The sequence below is a fragment of the Magallana gigas genome, chromosome 9 (assembly GCF_963853765.1).
Source record: "Magallana gigas chromosome 9, xbMagGiga1.1, whole genome shotgun sequence".
NCBI lineage: Eukaryota > Metazoa > Mollusca > Bivalvia > Ostreida > Ostreidae > Magallana > Magallana gigas.
In genome coordinates, this window is record NC_088861.1 from 24,378,856 (window position 1) to 24,401,470 (window position 22,615).

The 22,615-nt window shown below is 32.7% G+C and overlaps 1 long non-coding RNA gene across 1 annotated transcript; it reads right to left on the minus strand.

Moving 5' to 3' along the window:
- Positions 1–16,033: 16,033 nt before the first annotated feature.
- On the minus strand, positions 16,034–18,735 carry LOC117692061 (uncharacterized). Its single transcript, XR_010709172.1, has 3 exons — positions 18,348–18,735; positions 17,956–18,090; positions 16,034–16,247 (listed from the first exon to the last, which is right to left on the minus strand). It is a non-coding gene; the product is annotated as an uncharacterized lncRNA (long non-coding RNA).
- Between the last annotated feature and the right edge of the window lie 3,880 nt (positions 18,736–22,615).

Below are 22,615 nucleotides of genomic sequence, written 5' to 3' on the forward strand. Positions count from 1 at the left end.
ATGAAACCTCGAAGGAGATATGCTGGAGAAGATCAACACAAGATCGCCCTTCAAGAACAACATAAAGCTTTCCTGCTAGTACATCGTAATATGAAGGAAACCAAGAAGAAACAGAAAGCTCAAGCCGATAAGGAAAGCAAAGATGAAAATTTTCAGGTAGGTGACCCTGTCTACCTTAAGAACAACAGAAGACAAAATAAGTTAGATAAAAAGTGGCTACCATATTATCGAATCATAGAGCAGAAAGGAGCAGTTAGTTTCGTGGTAAGAGATCAATTGACTGGATTAACCACCAAATGCCATGCACGACAACTAAGACTGGCAGACATTTCGCACTGACCCCTTACACAAACTACTGAAGATGGTGGAAGAACTTTAAGAAAAACAAACTATGTGGTGCCACCGGAAGATGAATCGTCGTCAGAAAATGAAGACATGCAACCAGAACCATTAGAAAGAGCTATACAGTCCAAACAATGGGAAAGAGAAGGATCTTCAGACGAAGAGGATATTGCCCTAGCAGAACTTCAAAGACGTATAAGAGCTAAGAATATCATGGATGATCAGCAGTATAAACACGAGAATGATCAGGCCGTAGATTCAGAATCGGATGAGACCCATGAGTCAAATCAATGTGGTGAAAATAGTGGTCAAGACTATAAAATACCCTTAGATAACCCAAATGTACCCTTAGATGGAAATAGATGAAATAGCCCCTAAAGTAGGTCTAGGCTTCAAACCAATCCCTAAACCCCGTAAATCTAATAAACAAAAATTTAAAGAGGATTGTTTAGTTGTCTTAAAACAGTTAGTAATAGGATAGATAAGGTATCCTTTATTTTCAGATGTCAGAATCTGAGTTATTGGAACTGAGATTGACGCCCCCTAGTGAACTTTATATCAAAATAAAGTTTGGAAGAGTCACATTGACAGCAACCTTGAACATATACAGCCATTATTTGAGTGATACAGAGTCATACTCTGATATGGTTATGATAAACATTAGAGGAGAAATCACTTCCGCGAGCGTTAGGAGGGAGGGTGTCACTCGAAACCCAATGTAGATGTAAATAATATTGAATAAGCTTAGCTTTGTATATATTGCACGCTTTAAAAAAGACATGACAGGATGACCCCTGTGACATTAAGACATATATTGAGATACGTCGACTAGCAAACGCGGACTCAGCACCTCGGTTATTTGTATGTATATGCGGAGTTAAAGAGATTTAACATATACTCGAAATACATGAGACAGCGACTAAGTAAAGAAACAGTAATTTTTGTACGTGATTTAAGATTATTGGTAAAAACAATCAAATTTTGCGATCGACATCTTGAGTATAGGACAAGGTTGCTCAGGTTTTCATTGTTTAATGTCTTAAGACTTAAAGATATTAAAAGTTTTCCCTATGAATAAAATTATGGCGGAATTGCCAGTAACTAATTTGCAACCCATAAAATCCTCGTTTTGGGTGGGAAGCCCCTGGTTTTATGTGTGTTTAACTTTGGTAGTAACAATAACGATAGGACTTTGTATTAAGAAACGTAAAACTATTAAAAAGTGGGGTGGTATATGCTGTGATGGTTGCTGGACAGGTTGTCGAAAAAGGGGTAGTGGCGGAGATAAGAAAGGTTCTTCCAAAGACATTGTATTTTGTTGAGTGAATCCAGAGAAATGGACCTCTAGTGACATTATTGAACTTGAACCAATTCCGAAAGACACTAGGATCCAAGAGAAACCCCGACGAAGCGAACGAATCGCAACTCGCAAAGTGACCAGTAACACGGGGACAATTTCGACCAAACTAGCACAACAATTACTTGGAGAGGAGAAAAATGAAGAATTTCCATGGACCAAATTGCTATAGACCGGACCCAGAGCTGGCACGTAAAATACCTGGAAGAGAAGGCCGCGATGTCTACGCAACAGAGGAACGCAGGAGACGGTCCGCGAGAAGTCGCCTCGCCATCCGCGCCGATCCTCTATCCACGGGTGCCGATGATGGATGAATAATTAAGCTACAGCCGCGAAGAAGTTGTGAATTCCTTATGAAAGGATTGTGAAATTAAGCGAAAATTAAAAATGTGAATTGTGTAAAAGTAGAAATGTGCGTTATCTTGTGCTAATATAAATCTTGTATTTGGTGATTCACTCTGGAAAACTTCAGCAAGAAACCGATGGACTCCGAACCTATGACGCTAACCTCGCCCCTAAGAAGGAAGAGATATTTCGTGAACTTACAAGCATGTCTTGACTTTGTATATATATATGTGACATTAAGCTTAACCATACTTAGTATTACTTTGATGATGAATTACGATTATATTCAACTATGGTTATTTCATCTTGGTCATTATTATCATACTTTATTCATTATTGTTTTCATGATTATGCGATATAATCAAGCCATATGAATTTATGTACGTGTATGCATCCTGGTTATAGATTTGTTTTTGGAGATGTATGATGTTCCAAGCCGGAGGTGGAAACATGTCACTTGATACTATCATAAATTCTTAACATAGATGTTCTGACTGGTATTTCACTAGGAAGCTCGTCAGATCAATGGTAGATCAAGGACGCTTTCCTAATCCGAGCGCCAGGCATGAGAAATCTCCCTTCGGGATATTTCTTTTGTTTGGGGGACGTATGTAAACAGATAGCCATGCTACGACCTTAAATTGCTAGTATTAAATAATGGTCACTGTGATATCTGAGTGTACTTAGGTGCTGCGCACTGAATGGTGCTAAGGGCAATTAATAGAATGAACTCTGTGAATCTTGTAGCACTGCGTAGTATTCCTAAATGATGTTATAAAACCAGGCGAATAATACGGGCATAATAATATCCAAATTGAGAGTTTAAAAACAAGTGTCATATTTGGCGATTCTGTGTCTGCAACGATAGCTCTAGTACTCTATATTGACTCATGTATTGTGTATTCTATATATTAACCTTTGTAACCTTTTATGCCGTGTATGAATGAACGTATTATGAGTAAGTGATGCCTCATACTAGGTGGGGGACTCCGAGACCCAGGACTCGGAGAATCACATCCTGCATCCAGACTCTTTGATTGGCAGTATTGACGGTTTTGTTACTTCATTTAAGAATAAAATATAAATCTTAATTTTGAACACTAAATGTTCACTCATGATCGTAGTATATGGGCCGAACTAGTCAAAACTGTCCATTATAAGTAAAACCTTATATATACCCATATGAAATGAGATTGAGCAGACTCTTGATTTGGGCTGCTTTAGATTGTTGAAATCTTAACTATACGATCACGATCAATAAACTATTGTTCAAAGAAGTGCTCGACTTCGAGTTGAGTATCATCGCCAGAAGATATCAAAGTCTGAAGGCTTACACATTCCTGTAGAGGTACGTCTGGCGATCTCTGGACAATCCAGGTGGCGTGATCAATATTGGTCTCGCATGAGAATCTGAGATGGGGATCTTCATGATGGATACTCTGGTCTCCTCTGAATCAACGCTCTCCTTAAGAAAATGAAAGCCTTCTGTCTTACGGATCCAATTGAGGGTCAGCTCAAATTTAGTGATCACAAGTACAGTATTTCTTTTTCAAGCGGATTTATTAAAGCGTGATCGTATACAACAATTAAAAGCAGCCCAAATCAAAGAGTCTACTCAACCTCATTTCATATGGGATATATATAAGATTTTTACTTATGATGGACAGTTCTAACTAGTTCGGCCCATTTACGACGATCAAGAATGAACATTTAGTGTTCAAAATTAAGATTATTATTTTATTTCTAAATAAAGTAACAAAACCGTCGAAACTGCCAATCCAAGTACGGATGCAGGATTTGAGTCTCTGACTCCTGAGTCTCGGAGTCCCCCACCTAGGTATGAGGCATCACTTACTCATAATACGTTCATTCATACATGGCATACAAGGTTACAAAGTTAATATATAGAATACACAATACATGACTCAATATTGAGTACCAGAGCTATCGTTGCAGACACAGAATCGCCAAATACGACACTTGTTTTTAAACTCTCAATTTGGATATTATTATGCCCGTATTATTCGCCTGGTTTTATAACATCATTTAGGAATACTACGCAGTGCTAGAAGATTTCACAGAGTTCATTCTGTTAATTATCTTTAACGCCATTCAGTGCGCAGTACCTAGGTACACATACGTATCATAGTGACCAATATGTAATACTAGCAATTCAAGGTCATAGCATGGCTATCTGTTTACAAAAGACGTACCCAGGATCTTGGCAAGAAAACCGAAAGTGGTGGTACTTTCTTATGTTTCTGACGGCCTTGAAGTTTGTAGAGAGAAAGCTCTTCCAATCCCGCCATTCCCAAGTCTATCTACCGTCCTCTTGCGTGTATGGGATGGCAACATTGCTGGAGGCTGATTTTTGCACCACGTCCACTAACTGATTAAAATTAAAGAGTCCACATCACTTCGGTGGAAAAGTTTTCTTTCAACAAGACACCAAGACAAATATTCATAATCAGTATGCAAAGGTGATACATGTAAATGTAAACAGAAATCAAAATAATATCCACACTAAACAAACAAGGTACATTAAAAATTCAATAGCTAGTAGGTCCTGGAATCTGCATTTTAAGTGAGATTCGTTCGTGGTAGCCCATTATAATTAGAACACTCCAGCACAGATACGCCAATATACACTGATTTTTGTTTTGACCTGCACAAAAAGGAAAAGAAAAAAAATTATAAAAACTGTTTAAGTTTTTCGAACGGGTAAATATCATAATAACAAACGTTAATCAAAATCTAAATTTTAAAAATTAATGATAATGAAAAAATAATATCAATGACAAAAATGATAATATATACCACTGTAGGTATCTGCATGTAAAGAACATGACTTTCCCCCAAATCCATATTCGTTGAATGATTAGTCTAACATGCTAATAACCGCGTTTGCGCCATTGGTCAAAGTCCCATCTTGGCCTAAATTAAAATATTATAACATATTACATATGTACAGTTTCTGCAAAAACAGGTAAAAAAAAAAGCAATGTGTAAATAAAAAATAAATAAGAATTTACAAATTTTCATTTTAATTAGATTGAAAAATACACTGCGTTATTTTTATTTACACGTTTTGAAAAAAAAAATGATTTTTTTTTACCAATTGTTTGATCTTCATCAACCAAGAAGTTTAACTGCATAGACACACTATCAATGCGGACCCCATAGAGCTGGACTCTGCGAAGCATGACAAAGTATGTCGGTCCCATTTGTCTGGCGTCGTGCGGTAGCTGGAAGTGTCGGGCGAAATCGAAGGTGTAGTGCACGTTCTGAAGCTGCTCGCCTTGCCACTGTCCCATTTTTTTGACTGCTTCTTGTATGCACTCTCTGTAATGTTGTCGTTCTTTCCTAGCTACTTCAGTGTGGTCCTGGAAAGCTCTTACGGATGTTAGTTTCTCCTGTTCTGTCCTGGTATCCAATATCTTCTTACGCAGGCACTCACACTTCTGACACACATCATCACGGCGAGTGCTGATCCGGATGTGTGGAATGCATTTTAGCCAAACATCTTCAAATGATGAAATTTTCATAGCACGGATGCTGGACTACTCACAGGACTTCACATACCTTTGGTGTATTGCTTTTTTGGCATCTGATGCTGGCAGGTACACAGGGGGAATTCCATCGCTGCCTCTTGGTGCCTCGGGCTGTGGGATGCCGAATTCTTCTGCATAATTCTTTATAAGTTTCACAGCATTTTCAATCTCCTCAAATTTCAATGCATGAACTGGTTTTTTCCTCTTGTTACCGTGTTCTCTAGGACAAACTTCATTTGTGTTCACATGAGTCACAATATTCGACAGTTCTTTGTCTGACTCATCATATATTGCCAAAAATGCGTCTCTGCATATGCTCTTTCCTTTGAAGTTATAAGTATAGCGCACATGTTTTCGCTCGGTGTTTCTTTGTGTTGTTTGTCCAAAACAACCAGTTTGTAGAGAGCCCATGATAAACAATTCCTTCTCTACCTTGGTCATTTCTCTCATATTAAAGATGTGTTCCTTAATCTCATTCCAAAGCAGTTTTTAGTACATGTACATGCGCATCTATTCATAAACCAACCATCAGAAGCGACACACAATGTATCTACAGAGTCGTCTGTTTCTATATCAATAGCTGCAATATGTTCATTCTGTGTCTCCATAAACTCGGCAATTGAGTAGCAATCGTTGCGTCCTGATCAACATCTTCATTTTCATCTTCATGGTCACTTTCAGAATGATGATCATCATCATGTTGAGTCACATTCAAGCGCCCAAAATGTTCTTCAATTTCGCTGTCTAATTCCTATTAAAAAAATAACTTACTTAAAAACCAAAAAAAGTTCCCTCCTGCTATCTCTCTCTCTCTCTCTCTCTCATGAATGTAAATTTTGTAGTACATTAAATTATAGTATTATATTGTCCATGTTTAAAAAACATGTATATTGTATTTTAAACATGTACAATATTTATCTATCTATCTATATATCCATCCATCAATCCATCCATCTATAATTCGATCTATTCGTCCGTCCATATTTTTTCAAATATCTTTTTTCCACGTTTATTTTTCTCTTTGATAAAACTATTTGGATTTGATTATTTTTTATAAGTACGCTTAAATTAATGCAATTATTTTGGGTCAACTTCATTTTGATTCGGTTTTTTTAAAATTCATTATTATTATTTTTTTCTATAAAATTGTGTTCAACATACATTTCCATTTTTTAAAATATCTAATTAAATTATTTAAATAATTAAAATCATAAACTTAAGATATATAAACAGAAGACATCTAAATTAGATTATGAGTCGTGTTAATTTTGATTAAATAAAGAATTTAAAAAAAACTGTTTAAAAAATAAATTGATTTTCATTTTCTTAATTTGATACAGTTTTCCCGTCCTGAGCCCCAAGTTATTGCATGACTGAGTTATCTCTCATGTTTTCACTCGAAGAAAGATACGCATACGTGTAGTACTGATAAATTTCACTACTTTTTTCTTAATATTAGAATCGATTATGTAAAACTATAGATTAACTAGATACAGTTTTTTATATTTTCTTGCAAAATACGTCTCGCTACTAATTACATGTAGCCTACAACATTATGTCGGATGTTCGTCTGTCACCAGTCGGCGAATCATTATTAATTGATGTAAATATAGAAAAAAGTTTTAATTTCATAATGAATTCTTTGACATAAATGTGTGTACATATTTTCTATACCTCAAACTGATCCATGGTACAGAAAGAAAGCAGTTATACAGAGCTTGCTCTCATAATTTGACTACAAATGTACATGTATTCTTGAATCCGCTCCTCGTAAGTTTGTTTATCGTCGCATTAAAACAAAACAAAAAAAATCCGAAAACAAAAATCGATAATTAGATAAAATATAAGAGAAAATACAATTTTTCATATTTTTACCACAATTTTATTTATTCAAAACAGCACAAACATTTCTTTTTCGTTTATTTAATGTAACGTTACATGTGGCCGGAATACGGCGCTAATGATAAAACATCCAACGTTTATGACATCGTTTCGCTGTTTTGTAAATCATGGGCGCAATCATATCTTAAGGTACCTCACTATACCTACACTCATACTTTTTGAGACACTACGTCACAAGATGGCGATTAAATGTGTTGTTAAACTGTTTATATCGTTCGATTGGGTTGTATATCATCGAAGCTCAGTGGCTAAAGTATTGGGCGTCTGAAGCGCAGATCATGAGTTTTTATCCAAAATTGCACATCTTTTTGCATATTAGAATTAAATACTTCTTATCCATTATGATATCTATCATAATCAAGTAATTTTCTGCTGATTTGAGAAAATATTTCACGGTGTAGTGAGCCACCTTAAGATTGTCATAAGATCTGACTTATGACAATCATAAGATTTATCACTTCCGTTTTGCAAAAATAACGAAAGTGTACGTAAGAAGACGCATTTTATTCTTGCAATGGAGTTTTAAATAACATTTAAATTTGCGTCTAAAAGAAGTTATTTAAGCTAATTAACACTTATGAATACGCAATGTCACACAGAGCTCGGTTTTACAAAACTATCGATAAATATATCAGAAGAGATATCTTAAGAGTGTCACAAGATCTGACTCTTGACAATCATAAGTTCTATCACTTTTTTGCAAATTGTAAAAAAAACAACTTTACATTAGCTACGCGGAGACTTTTCTTTGAACAATACACAACTGTGTTTTAAACGATGATCCCTGTAAACGTAATATAATAAATAATCCTTTTTTTCATGTGGTAAACCATAAGGTGTGTATCTTTTTTTCTTCTTCTATGTTTCTTGTAGGAATTACTCTAGAGCGAGAAACAACATGTTAGATCATTATTCATAGATTAAGTCAATATTGACACTAATTGTTACTTATTGACACTATTTGACACTAATTTGTACTTTTAAATGCTAACAACAACTTACCTTTACAAATTAACAAATCTGTGCAGAAGTTTGTAGAAAAGATTCAAATAACTTGTCTTTGTGTATATTAATAATAAAATATATTTTCTTTGCTTTAAATTAGCAATACAAAATGCAAATTACTAATATACATGACAGTTATCGTTTTATTAAAGGAGAAAACTAGTAAGTTGTTAGAACTTGTTTTTTATCCTTTTCAATAAAATATGTTTAAAACAAAACAAAACTTTTTTTTCTGCTTATATTTTTAATTTTTCGATGGTGTATGTTACAAATTAAAGTAAGTTTTGTACTCTAAATTAACTCATTTGTACCAACTTAATATCCTTTACTGACGGGGGTAGTGTTACGGCTTAAAAACTGTCTAAAATGAAATCAAAGTTTGTCATATAAGCATGGAACTAGAATTATGTACATTAGATTATACGTTTTCAACATAGAAAAAAAGTCATTTTTACGAAGTACATGTACATCACAATCTTAGAATTATAATCGAGCAGTCAAGAATTTGAAGATGGAGACTGTGTTTCTAATGAGCTTAGTCGTGTCAGACTTTAGTATATTACAGGCATTGACCTGTATAAAAACAATGCATGTCTATGAGAAAACTGACAAAATAAAGCTGTCATAAGTTACCACAAAAACATTATACGTTTCTTTAAAAAAAAAATCAATTACAATGCGTACTGTTTAGAAAGTTAACTTTTGGATTTTACAGACACATTCAAAACGTTGCAACTTAAACTACAAAAATACACGTTGGTATTGACAAGGCAATTAAAATAAAACCAGAGACAATATATATACATTGATAAGTGTTACCGAGCAGTAAGGAAATCCAAAAGACAGCCGTTTTGTTTAACAAATGTATTAAACGTTTTAAAGCATTGACCTATAAACAAAGAAAAATGCATTAGACAAAATACAATTTTACATGTACATTCAATATGTTTTAGTTTCGATAATTTGTTCATAAAAAGCAATCGTTACTGCAGTATTCATTTATATGGTAAAACATGTTTTGAAGCAATTTAATATCAGAACTTACAAACAAGTTTCAGAATCTACAATGGCAAGATTAACTGCAAAAATACGATAACGTATAAAGTATAAACCTTGCAATTAAAATAATATGCCCTAATCACTATCATGGTATTAAATAAATATATAATTAAATATAATATTAACATACCACAAGATGCAGCTGATATACACTGGATTGTCTGACGTCGTTGAAAATGAAATACTGCCCAATTTGACTTAGTTTGAACGGTTACTTATACTAATAGAGAATCAAATTTATTGGATAATAATATGAAGCAATGAAATTAAAGAAATATACGCGCGCAATAAAACTTTAGATGAATAATATTTAAGAATATTCTGCACAAAACGAAAATAGAAAATCCAAAAACGAATAAATACATATGAAATAGATAGTAATAAATCTGTTCTACCACATACCCCCGTCAAAATGTTAATTCGTCCTCGAATTAATATAATAAATACATATGAAATATATAAATATACTATTACAAATAACTATGCATCACAAATATTTGCAGTCCAATATATATTCACATTTCACAAATTGGCTGGTTATAATTCCAAACGATTCACAGTTTTCACAGAATCACTATTCACTGGCTTCACACTGTACACGGATTTATACGGTTTGCTTACGATAACATGAACCTCAGCTTTCCATTTGTCCTGAATTTTGTCTCTGCCTTTGAATCCTCTGTTTTGAATAAAGACTTTGTCACCAATCTGTAGTTCTTCATGTCTCTGCTTTCTTGCTATTTCATTTCTGTTGAGTTTTGCCCTGGCTCTGTTGTAAGCAAACGAAAGTTTTTCCGAATGTAGATTCACCAATCTGTCAATGTTGATTTCATCTGACGATTTGATACTTAAGCCTAGAAGGAAATCTATGGGAAGGTTTGGTTGTCGTCCATACATCAGGTAGTAGGGGGAATAACAAGTCGATGCGTTTGGTGTAACATTATAAGAAAACACTAACTCTTAATTTAATGTACTCGGGCCACTTACGTTTCCTGGCTGGTGGTAAAAATCAAAGCAAGTCGTGTAACGTTCTGTTCAAGCCCTCACATTGCCCGTTGCCCTGAGGATGAAACGCTGTAGTTCTGGGCATTTTGATGTTGTAAAGGGAACAAAGGTGTTGGATTATTTCAGCTTCACTTTCCTTAATCGGAGTGGATACGTTTACATCCAACAAATGTACAAAAGAATTGTCTTACTAGCACTTTCGCTACAGTTTTTGCGGTTTGGTTTCTGGTAGGAACTGCAATAGTTCATTTGGTGAACACATCCGTCAACACAAGTACATTTTCGAATCCTTGGGATTTCTCAAGAACCGTAAAGTCTTTAGCAATACATTCCATAGGTTCTGATGCACTTAAATGTCCCATGCTAGTGTGAACAGTTGGTGGCGGTTTTTCTGAAATTGCACATCTCTCACATTTTTGACAATAGGTCTTAATAACCTTGTACATATTAGGCCAGTAACATCTTTGTAGGATTATGTTGAACGTTCTTTCGATTCCTTATGTCCATTCTCATCATGTAGACTTTGTAGAACTATTTCTTTGAGACACTCCGGAAGTACAATCTGATCTAGGTCACCAAGCTATGGGTCACTAATTCGTCTATGAATAACACTATCACGTAACTCCAAATGTTTAACTTGTCGTAAAAGAATCTGCACTTTCTTACTCTGCTTTCGAATAAAACTAGGTTTAGGAACAGTTTTAGATACAACGAATTCCTTACATTTTCCAATAACCGAATCTTTGGTTTGTAAATCCTGGAGATCATCATTTGAATAACTAGGAAACGTGTCAGAATAAGAAACATCTGTTGAGTCGATATATATGACAGAGGACTGAGCTGCCTTTATTTCCAGTGGAATGTTGGTTCCATCGATACACTGATTAAGAACATCACAGTCAGTTGCAAGTCTGGATAAAACATCAGCGTTGGTATTAAGTTTACCAGGACGATAGTTAATTTCAAAATCAAAGTCCGCTAACTGCGATGCCCACTTCTGTTCGTACACTCCCAGTTTTGCTGATTCCAAATATTTCAACGGGTTGTTGTCTGTGAACACAACTTATTTCCAAGAAGATAGTCACGGAATTTTTCAGTCACACTCTGCTTAAGAGCAAGAAGTTCCAGTTCCAGTTTTAGACTGCTCATGGTCTTTGACGACTTTTCATTCGGTCTCAACGATCGGCTAGCGTAAGCAATGACGACAGTTCGTCCATTTTGCACTTGGGATAGTACAGCCCCAGGCCTTGAGAACTAGCGTCCGTTAGCATTAGCTAGTACGAAGTTCACATACCATAAAATGTTACGGATATTGACTTTGACTTTGATTTATGTAAATTTCAGTTTCTGTTGAACAAAATGGAAAATAGAAATATACAAAACAAAATGATATAAATAGACCTACATGTAATACTTATACTATCACACTAGTGTAATTACTCGATCTACCGCTATATTTGCGTCTGTACAAATGAAGAAGTAGTAATATCGTAAATGCAACAGGGTATCTTGAATAAAAGTCAACATGAGTGCATCAAAAGTAGTCCGACAGAAAAATATCTTAAACCAAGTTGTCCGTATTATTTCCCTACATTCTTAAGAATGAAAATTATTGATATTCCCAATGCGTGTATCGTTTTTAAGTAATAAGCATCCACTGTACTTCGCATGTTTATGCGATCTGTCAACACACAGGGGTAACAGAGGACACGTCCAAACACTATATAAATATCGACCCATCATTTCATTTGTTGATGTTTTCTACATTGTATAGTACAATGTAATACTAAAACTGAATAATTTAATTTGGTTGTAAAGCGGCAATGAAACGAAAAGTTTGTTAAATTTATACAACCTGGTTTGCATCTCATAATGCACGCCACAAAGCGCCAACATCAAAAACGTACTAATTTTCGTGACGTTTCGTACGATTTTTTTTTTTTTTTTACAGATAATTATTTTTTAAATTAACTAAAAAGCACTCAATTTGTAAAATGAATTACAAAAAATAAACTTTAAGGAATAAACATAATAAATACCCATGTTGTACACGTAAAACCTGGAATGGAGCAATTTACGCTTTTTATAAATCAGCTTCACGTATTATGAAGCGTAAACTCCCACAAACCCAGTTTATATTCTTACAACGTGGGTAGGCATTGAGTTCTTTTTTTAAATAGCATTACACTGAACGAGAATTACGGAACGCAGAGTTATATGAAGTACCTTGAATGTTATAAAATCAAATTATATTTCAGGATTTGTCCACATACGATTTTCTATTTAATGATAGCAATTAAAATAAGAATTGTTGGTTAATCATAAGTAGAGCTTTGACGCTACATCCGCTTTTGTTATAATCTTGGTCATAACCATTATGTTAGCATTTAACAACTACAAAATCATTAAAAAAAATTAACCCAGCGTATTTTGTAAAAAAAAAATTATTCATGACTAATATAAAAGAGAATGTAAAAGACCCTGGCATTTTGATAGAAAACATCATCGTTAAATTAATATATGAGTGAATTGTTTTTAAATGTAATCGATTTCGGGAAACATAGTAGTTCTTGTAATGTTTTATATAATAAACTTTTATCCTTTTACATGTTTATCATGCATCGATATAAACTTGAAAAATAATGGGGGGTTTTCTGTTGATTTTACATAAGGCAACGGTATTATATATTTCTTAATTTTTTTTATTTATTACATCAAGTGTTGTACACTGATAATACCAACATTGCATACTAAATTTAGAATGAAGATAAGTATGAGATATACGCAATCTAAATTTAGAACACATCCTGAGGATTCTGATAATCTTGATTGACCTTCTGTAAATAACTTTAGGTGATAATTTTAGTCATTACTTTCCTGTTGAGACTTTCCAGATTTCCGTGTTAAAATGGGGTGCTGCTGACTATGCTGAAATACATATTCGTGATTGTCACCGTTGAAAAATGAGGAAGAATTATACAAATTAATTATCTTAAAAAAATATACATGTATGCAAATAGTAACATTTAATATGTTATAAGACACTAGACCAGTTGTTGCCGAGTATATTACAGCGGTGTGTGAATGCTTAAAATATAGCAAAGAATCGTTGAAAACCTCTGAAGTTAAGTTATTAAACCAAACTACTGCTGTTTAAAATATTTAACTATATTCAGTTTCTGTGAAAGAAATCATTTGTCAGTATTTTCAATAATGGCACATGTTAGATGATATTTCTAAACTTTAATTCAATTCTACCTTATCAGTAATTACCGTGAAATTAATTAAAACATACTTTCATTATCGGTAAACTACCGCAAAACGGCAAAAATAAAAGTCGATGGACATGCTTAGTGGATATAGTCAGTGAGAGTTTGTATCAAAATGCCTGCTTGCCTTGATAAAATGCTGTATAATAAAGTTAAAAGGGAATATATATAACGTATATAAAAAGGGGAAAAAACAAATATTAAAATTTTTAAAATGCGCCGATTCGTTTCTTAGTTTTGATGGAAAGATGATATAAAGTGTTTAGATGACATACATTTTAGACCACTGAAAGATGAACATATATATTGTCTTGACAGTTTTATTGTGGTAACAACATTTTTCCAAAAAAATAAGGTTATGTACGAATAACTAGCTCCACTTGTTTACGTACATTTATACATGTATGTGTTTATCAGAAAAAAAAATGAAATAATCCTTGCATTGATAATTTACAGTACATCATCGTAGATACAAAGAAATATAATTCATGTGATTTTGTTCTGGGCCACACATATCAAAGGGTTTTACTACCATCTGTCAAAGTCTGTGGCCATGTTAGAAACCCTTGGTATAGAACTGAGGGACTGTCTCCCTCGGAGGTTGGGCGTATATACATAATAGTTATAAGCATAAATACATATTCATAGCATAGATGCAAAATTTTGAAACAGTTTTTTTCTCTCATTTGATGTAAAAACGATAGAACTGAACAATGTGATAAAATATTCTCTTTAATAGACATTCTCAACGATTGACTTGTTTCTTCTAAATTTTCTACTCTATAGAACATTTAATATTTGTAAATTCTGAATGCAAATAATGAGAGGAAGATATTATAATTTTTTCTTGTTTCGTTGTCATAAAAAAAAACTAACGATGACATTTTTCCAAACAATAGTAAAATTTAAGCATTGGCTTGCCATATGCCAAACATGTTTTACATTTACACAATCAAAAATTCAATTCCGCTATACTTTTTTGACATTTTTAATTTGTTGGGATATATATTGATTTCCAAACTTCCTTATCTGAGATTTGGAAATCCCTACCAAGTTTTCCTTGTGAAACTGGACTCTGGAATTTGAGCTTTACAAGCTTCGAATAAAAACATTTCGTTTTGTATTCTTCGCCCTTCTGTTGCATTTGAATAATTTGGTAATTTGGTAAAGCTAACATTAAATTGAATCTTTAAATTTTAAAAAATAAAGAAAAAACTTAATATAGAAAAGAAAAAACGACGCCATACACAATATCCCCCCTTTTTTTAAAATCATTATGCATTGATATGTATAAATGTGCCATGGGTTGACTTTTAATACAACAGAAAAAGCAATAATACAAAGTTTAAAAAAATGCACGTCTAAAGTGTCATTTCACACGCTTGCGCTGGCTATCATCTAGTAAAACTAATATCAATTCTTTGTTCTTTATTCATTGTTTCCAGATTAAATACAATATAAGTCCGTGAATGATAAAGAAATTCATTAAATAGGCAAAGTGTATTTTATTTTCATTTAGCAAAGATTGATTGCATTTTCATTTTTACAGTGAATTTAATCAATTGAGTTTTAGATCATAAAAAGAATAATCACGGTTGTTCAAATTATACATGAACACAGTTCATTTAAAGAATTTCAAACTCTTGCAATTTTGTCTTCCTCAACAGCGTACAAGACGGGTTCATAAGTACATGAATTTATATCAAATATGATAGTGCTTGTGGTACTTTCCCGCTGCAACACATTGCAATCGAAGCCTGGATGTGTGAGATCTGTTGATACGTCCTGCGATGATGTATATTTGTGACTAGGTCTTGAATCATCACAGGGACAGTTAATTTTTGTTGTCTCCTTCGTATCTAAGGAAACATTTCTTTGCCCTCCTGGTGATGAAATGTGTTCAGACGTTTTCCTGTTTGCTACATTTCGTTTTTTTAGTTGCCAGATAACAAGGGTGATAAAAGCTAAAACAAAGAATGAAGACAAGACAGAAACTACAACAGTTACTGCCATAGAACTTCTTTCGGCGGGGTTTTGTGTCGTGGTTGGGTAGAGGTAGACTAAGTCTTTCTGGACAATATCTAAAATTTGAATAAATAAAAATAAAAATAATAAAACTTTTAGTACTAGTACGTATTTTCTCACTCTGTTAACATCTATTTGTTATATATTAAAACTTTTGTTTATTTTCTTTTTATATGTATTAAGTAGATTCATGTAGTAGATTAGTTTTAATTATTATTTGTTTATCTATGTGTATATTTGGTTGCATACATGAAGAATTTTCACATCCAGTGATGAAATTGCAATCAGATTCTATACAATGACATTTTTTTTGACATTCTTTCCCATAGGATGGATATAGACATCTGTTTACACATCCGTCACCAAAATACCCAGTTCTGCAACCAACTGACAAAAAATACATTACATATAAAAAAAAGTTGAATTTATAAGACTCCTTTGTACATTTTACTCTCTCTTTCTCTCTCTCTCTCTCTCTCTCTCTCTCTCTCTCTCTCTCTCACTCGTCTCTCTCTATATATATATCAAAAACAAACTTATTTTAAGACCTTGGTACTGAGATTAAAATATGATAAAATTCATTTCAGTTTTATATATAAATATATATTTCATTGCCTGTGCACTAGTATGCATATTAATGTTCCAAAGTCAATATTATCATTTAAAATTCAATTATCCATTCACATATTTAGAAAACAATATCAATGATATATCACTTTGTGAACTTGTATAACTAAATTCTATTGACTATTGTATTAAACCACTATTACTGTAAGCCTTCAAACTTTGATATCACCTGGAGATGCTACTCAAACTACGAAACCCAGTACTTCTTTCACCAACAGTTTATTAACAATCGTGATCGTACAGTTAAAATTACAACAATTAAAAGCAGTCCAAATCAAAGAGTCTACTCAACCTCATTTCACATGGGTATATATAGGATTTTACTTATGATGGACAGTTCTGTCTAGTTCGGCCCATTTATGACGATCATGAGTGAACATTTAGTGTTCAAAATTAAGATTATTATTTAATTCCTAAATGAAGTAACAAAACCGTCAAAACTGCCAATCAAAGAGTCTGGATGCAGGATGTGAGTCTCCGAGTCCTGGGTCTCGGAGTCCCCCACCTAGTATGAGGCATCACTTATTCAAAACACGTTCATTCATACATGGCATAAAGGTTACAAAGGTTAAATAGCATTACAGGGCTAACATGCAATATCAGGGACTTTATTACGGACATAGGATGCCAAATATGACAATTTGTTTATGATTTGTATATATATTTTCAGTTTTGATTTTACTGTGCCATAATCAATTAACATCATTTAGGACTTACAGTATTTGAATGCAGGCTTTGAGTGTCCCGCCTTATTATGACGCATCGCTTGCGTGCAATATTGAAATATCATGTATAAAGATATACATGAGTTAATGGTTTAATTAAAAGATAATATAGAATATGTAATACATGACTCAATATATAGTACCAGAGCTATCGTTGCAGGCACAGAATTGCCAAATATGACACTTCAGTTGTATATAATTATGCCCGTATTATTCACCTGGTTTCATAACATCAATTAGGAATACTACGCAGTGCTACAAGAGTCACAGAGTTCATTCTGTTAGTTATCATTACCACCATTGCGCAGTACCTAGGTATACATAAGTATCATAGTGACCAAAATGTAATACTAGTAATTCAAGGTCATAGCATGGCTATCTGTTTACATTACTTTGTATTTTGGAGAGGGTTTTGCCTGTTACTTAATCCATCCATTTGCATTCTCAATAAAAAATGTTTGTATAAACGTAGTCAGTCACTAGACACATCAAATTCATTGTGACGTTTTGCAACTAAATATAATGCCATACGTCCCAAACAATATTCATATATTTTCCATACAGTACCATTGCCAAATCTATTGTTGTTATCTATGTATTGTTGTTATCTATCTATTGTTGTTATCGTTTTTGTAAGCATAATGGTTTTCAACTTTACTGCGCAAAATATAACACAGCCTATAAATATGCAATGAGATGTTGAAAATCTTGCCTTAAAATTAGGAAATACAAAATTTAAATACCGTCCGGTGAAAAACATCCCGTAGCGATGTCACAAAACTGTTCTGTACATTCACACTGCCCCTGACAATATTTTCCGTAGTTAGGATAGCGACATGGCTCTGTACAATTTTCGCCAACATATCCTGGTAAACAACCTGAATCCAACCAAAGTGAAAACAAAAATTCTCTTATTCTTGCACTTAACTAATTTTATATTAATTGTTTCAAAGGGGAAAAAATCAAATATAATTCTTTTAACATAATTTTCCACACCATTCTTAATTTTTATAATCAAAATTTGCAACAGCGTACATTACTCATTCAATGTAACATTTTTTGTTTGTCTGTAATATCCAGCCTGATTTTTTTATTAAGTAAGTGTATTATTTTTTTATTTGAAAAGAAACCTTACCTTTATTTCTCATATGTTTTCCGTCCATAGAAATGAAATTTTAGTTCAAATACAACGTCTCACTATAGGCATCAAATTTGCATTGTGTAATTATGACAATCACAGTGATATTTGTTATGGCTGTGTATTAAACAAACAAAAAATGATATGCAAACAATTAATACATTGTACAAAACAGAATACGGTATTAGGAAGCTTTACCCTTAAAATTGAAATAACAAAGAGCTTGGGAGTAAACCTAAAGACTGTAAACATATTTTTTTTTGTAAATTTTAAATTCAATTAAAAAAAGAAACATCAGAGTTTTCTTAGGTAGGAGTTATAATGTTGATATGAGGTAATGAATAGTATCTTCAGATGATCTTCATTGTCTAATATTCGACAAACATTGCACACATGATGTGATATTCTGTTTTAACTATTAGCAATTTAGTTAATTGAGTAAACATTAATGTGATTATGGTACACTCAACTCAAACAGTTTATAACATAGCATAACATAGCATTTAAATTCCATACCATAGTATTTAAATTTCATACTATACCATTAGATTCTCAATCGCCATAGCATTTCATAGCAAAGCATAGCGATTTTAACTGATTTTTTAAAGACAAAGGTTTATATTGCGGAATAGCGGTAAACTTTTATTCCTCAATATTTTACTTCGTAATTTTTAAAAATCCTCTGTATGCCGAGGCCGTTTTGTTCAAATATCATACCGTATCATACCATAGTATTGACACATTCATTTTAATATCTCATAGCATTGCAAAAAATCTAATAGCATATGATTAAAATTGGATCCCATGAACAAAAACTGTTCTAATATTATATCTGTGAATTAGAAAGCATCTGCTCATGTTTATGACGTTATAAATAGAAAAAATTGTTGGACAAAGATTTTTGTGAAAAAACATTTTTTTTTTAATTATGAGGATGTGCATTTGGTATGATACATGTAATAGTGGAAGCCCATATTTAACTCTTTCTCTTTTGAATTGAACATGTTTAAATTCAATATATTTCTAAACAGGAGAATTAGAATATTCATACCGAATTACTGAATCATTGCAAACATTATTATTTTGGACTTAAAGACATCAGTCGATCTTAAACAATTAGGTATATATTATAAGCAAAAATACATGATACAACCTTACCTTTCGCATCAGGTATGCATGAATAGAAAATAAAAAGAATATGTCTAGTATCTATGTGAAAGAAATACACAGGATGAATCTCTGCCATTCAGTCAACTGAATGTTAACTGAATCGTCTGGAAAGGTGACTGAATGGCATAGCTATACCATTCAGCCACCTTTCCGTTACCTTTCAGTCACATTTCAGTTGACTGAATGGCAGAGATCCATCCTGTGATAGCTACATTGTATACGTTATGTGGGTGTTTTTCCTTTTTAGGAATATAGAACCACGTATATATCCGTAAGAAATTAAAATAACTCAATTTGGCAATAATCCAAATTTTTTTTTTTTTTTTAAATCATATGGTTCCCGAAAGACTACATTGTAATATCTGTGTTCCTTTGTTTATTTTTACCTCTTAACACATTCTACTGCCACGTACTTGCATGCTATAATAAAAAACACGTTCTTCTGTACATACATGATCCTTCAAAACATTTAAAAAAAACTGCCTATTTGTAAAATCAAACCTGCTTGCCATTGAGTTTAAAGTAGATCCAGTGTTCTGTGACGTCACACATTTTTGTAAAACTTTGAATTCTATAAAAATTGTGCAAGATAGTTTTATTTATTTTATGTGAATATAATCACATGGATGTAATTAGAATTATTGGTAGGTTAAAGATATTTTCGCACTTAATTTTATACTAAATTTCCAAATTTTTATATATTTTATCTATGCAAAGGGGAAATAACTCTTTTTCTGACTTTTCTCTCAGTTGTATGTCTAAATGCTATAGTTTTTCTTATTCCAACGATTAATTTTAAAATATTTTTGTAATTTTAGTTTTCTGATAAAGTTGACATTAAAATTAAACAAGAAAAACAAATTTCTGCCTACAAGATTTTACTTCTAACAGAAAAAAAAACTTTTTTCTAATGCTAAGATATGCTTTAGTTTATGTTTATCTGGCATCTCAAAAAGTGTGATGACATGTATATTTTTTCTAACAATTGATGACATTTAAGTCTATTAAGTCGAAATCAGTTCAGTTTTTCAACTTTCCTCAGAGAATTTTACGAGTATGGAGCTACCTTAACAGTGAGTTTTATTAGGAAACTGGCTAAAATATTTTTCTTTTGCAGAACAATTAAGTAGAGATATACTTTTGCAATTTTTTGTCGCTGTGACGACTAACTACCGAGAACAACCGTTTGTGTTATCTTCCCTTATAAAGAGCTAGATAGAAATATAAAAAAAAAAAAACCAAAAGAACACCGATGTTTATCTTTTATTTAAAAAAAAAATCTGAAATTTAAAGTCCTCTCGGACTGTCACAGTCTAGTCAGTTGCCTGTCGGTGCAACTGTGTTTGCTAGACCCCCCCCCCCTCCCCGACTTAAGGTGTGCTCGTGCTTTGACACAAATATCTGCTGTAACTTTTTGTAGAATCTGACAACGCTGTGCATGTACCGATAGTACTAATCACATGAGATTATCTTCATTTTGTGTTTGACTTTTTATCAGTAAATAATTCTTACTCTGATAAGCGATGCATTATAAACGATTGAACAGGTTATATGGCAAAGTTTAGATCGTAGACATTAATGTTCATCAAAATGTATTGGACTTCTAAGTAGAGCATTGGTTCTACCCTCAAATGATTGGCAGAGGCATTTTAATCGGAAGGGCTACTAACATATTTGTTTTTACTCTGATTAAAATATCAACCATTGTTTTCCAAGACATTTGTGTCATTTGTTCTATGAGATATTCAGACATGATTGATTTGTTAGATGAATATAAATCCCAAAATTTTATTTTTCTGTTTTAGAATTATGCTAATTTTACTTTTATATATGATTTGCTATAATACTTTGTCATTAGTTAGCTTAATAAATTCTTTCTTTAGTTCCTAAACATTATGTTGCGTATTATTTTATTTTGTCATACATAACATCATCCTATCAGTTATTCATAAATAAAACTTACAAGCAAATAAATGTCAGAGTTGTATTCAAATAAATAGAGTTCATTCCAATTTTCATTCCCCTCCCCCAAATCACCAAGTACATGTATCTTAAATCACAATTACAATGTTTTGAGGACTAGCATCGAAGTTTTAAGTACAAGTTCGTACATAACAATAAAAAAGCTACATGGATTTCATTTTCCCGGCGCTTGGATGTTTATGAAATGTGCTTTGCTTAACTTTAATCAGAAAACTATCACATTGTAAATCCTGAGGTTTGATCAGGGATCTTGAAAGTATTTCGTTGAATTTCAGTTCTTCAGATATACGAGTATCCAAAGGGTACTTGGGGTTTCTTGTAAAATTATTTGCAGCCCTGGAACATACAGATACATGTAATATTTCCGATTGTGATTCGATTAAAAATTATTATTTCAGAGTTAAGACCATTTTAACCAATAGAATAACATAACATGCAATTTTAAGAATACCAGAATTTATTATTAAGTTTTTTTTTTATTTACAAAGTTGGTAAAGTAAAAGTACTTGATAACGAAAAGATGTAACATTTTAACGGAATAAAACTTCAGTATACTTTGGTCTAGTAAAATTCTCTTTGTTGCCTTTTAAGAACTAAATCCAAAAACGGAAATCACATTCGGCATTCATATTCTCAATATAGTTAGCTATAGGACGTGGTTTCCGTTTGTTATCAATGTATTTCAACATACTGCACAATCAGGAAGATTTTATATGTGAGAACTATATGACATATCCCTGTCAGAGTACTTAAATGTTTTATAAAATTAAATGACGAAATAAATGAATTTGTTAACAATAAAACAACAATAATTATGGAAATATACAGACATTTGTACATATTTACAGCAATTGTAAAATATCTCATACGTGTAAAATATCAAAGTAATTGTTGCGTTTCTAAAGACACTTTTCAGGCTAAGAAAATATGAAATGAATATCAGGTTACTTTTCAGAAAATTTTAGGAAAATTTTTTAAAACTGTTTTACTGGTCTACTAGCTGCTGTTCTGACTATTTTAGCCTACAACAGCTACATTTATATCTTGTTTTGATGGAAACACTTGAGATGTAGGTCAATATTGTGATTTGTATGATTATAACATTCTTCCTC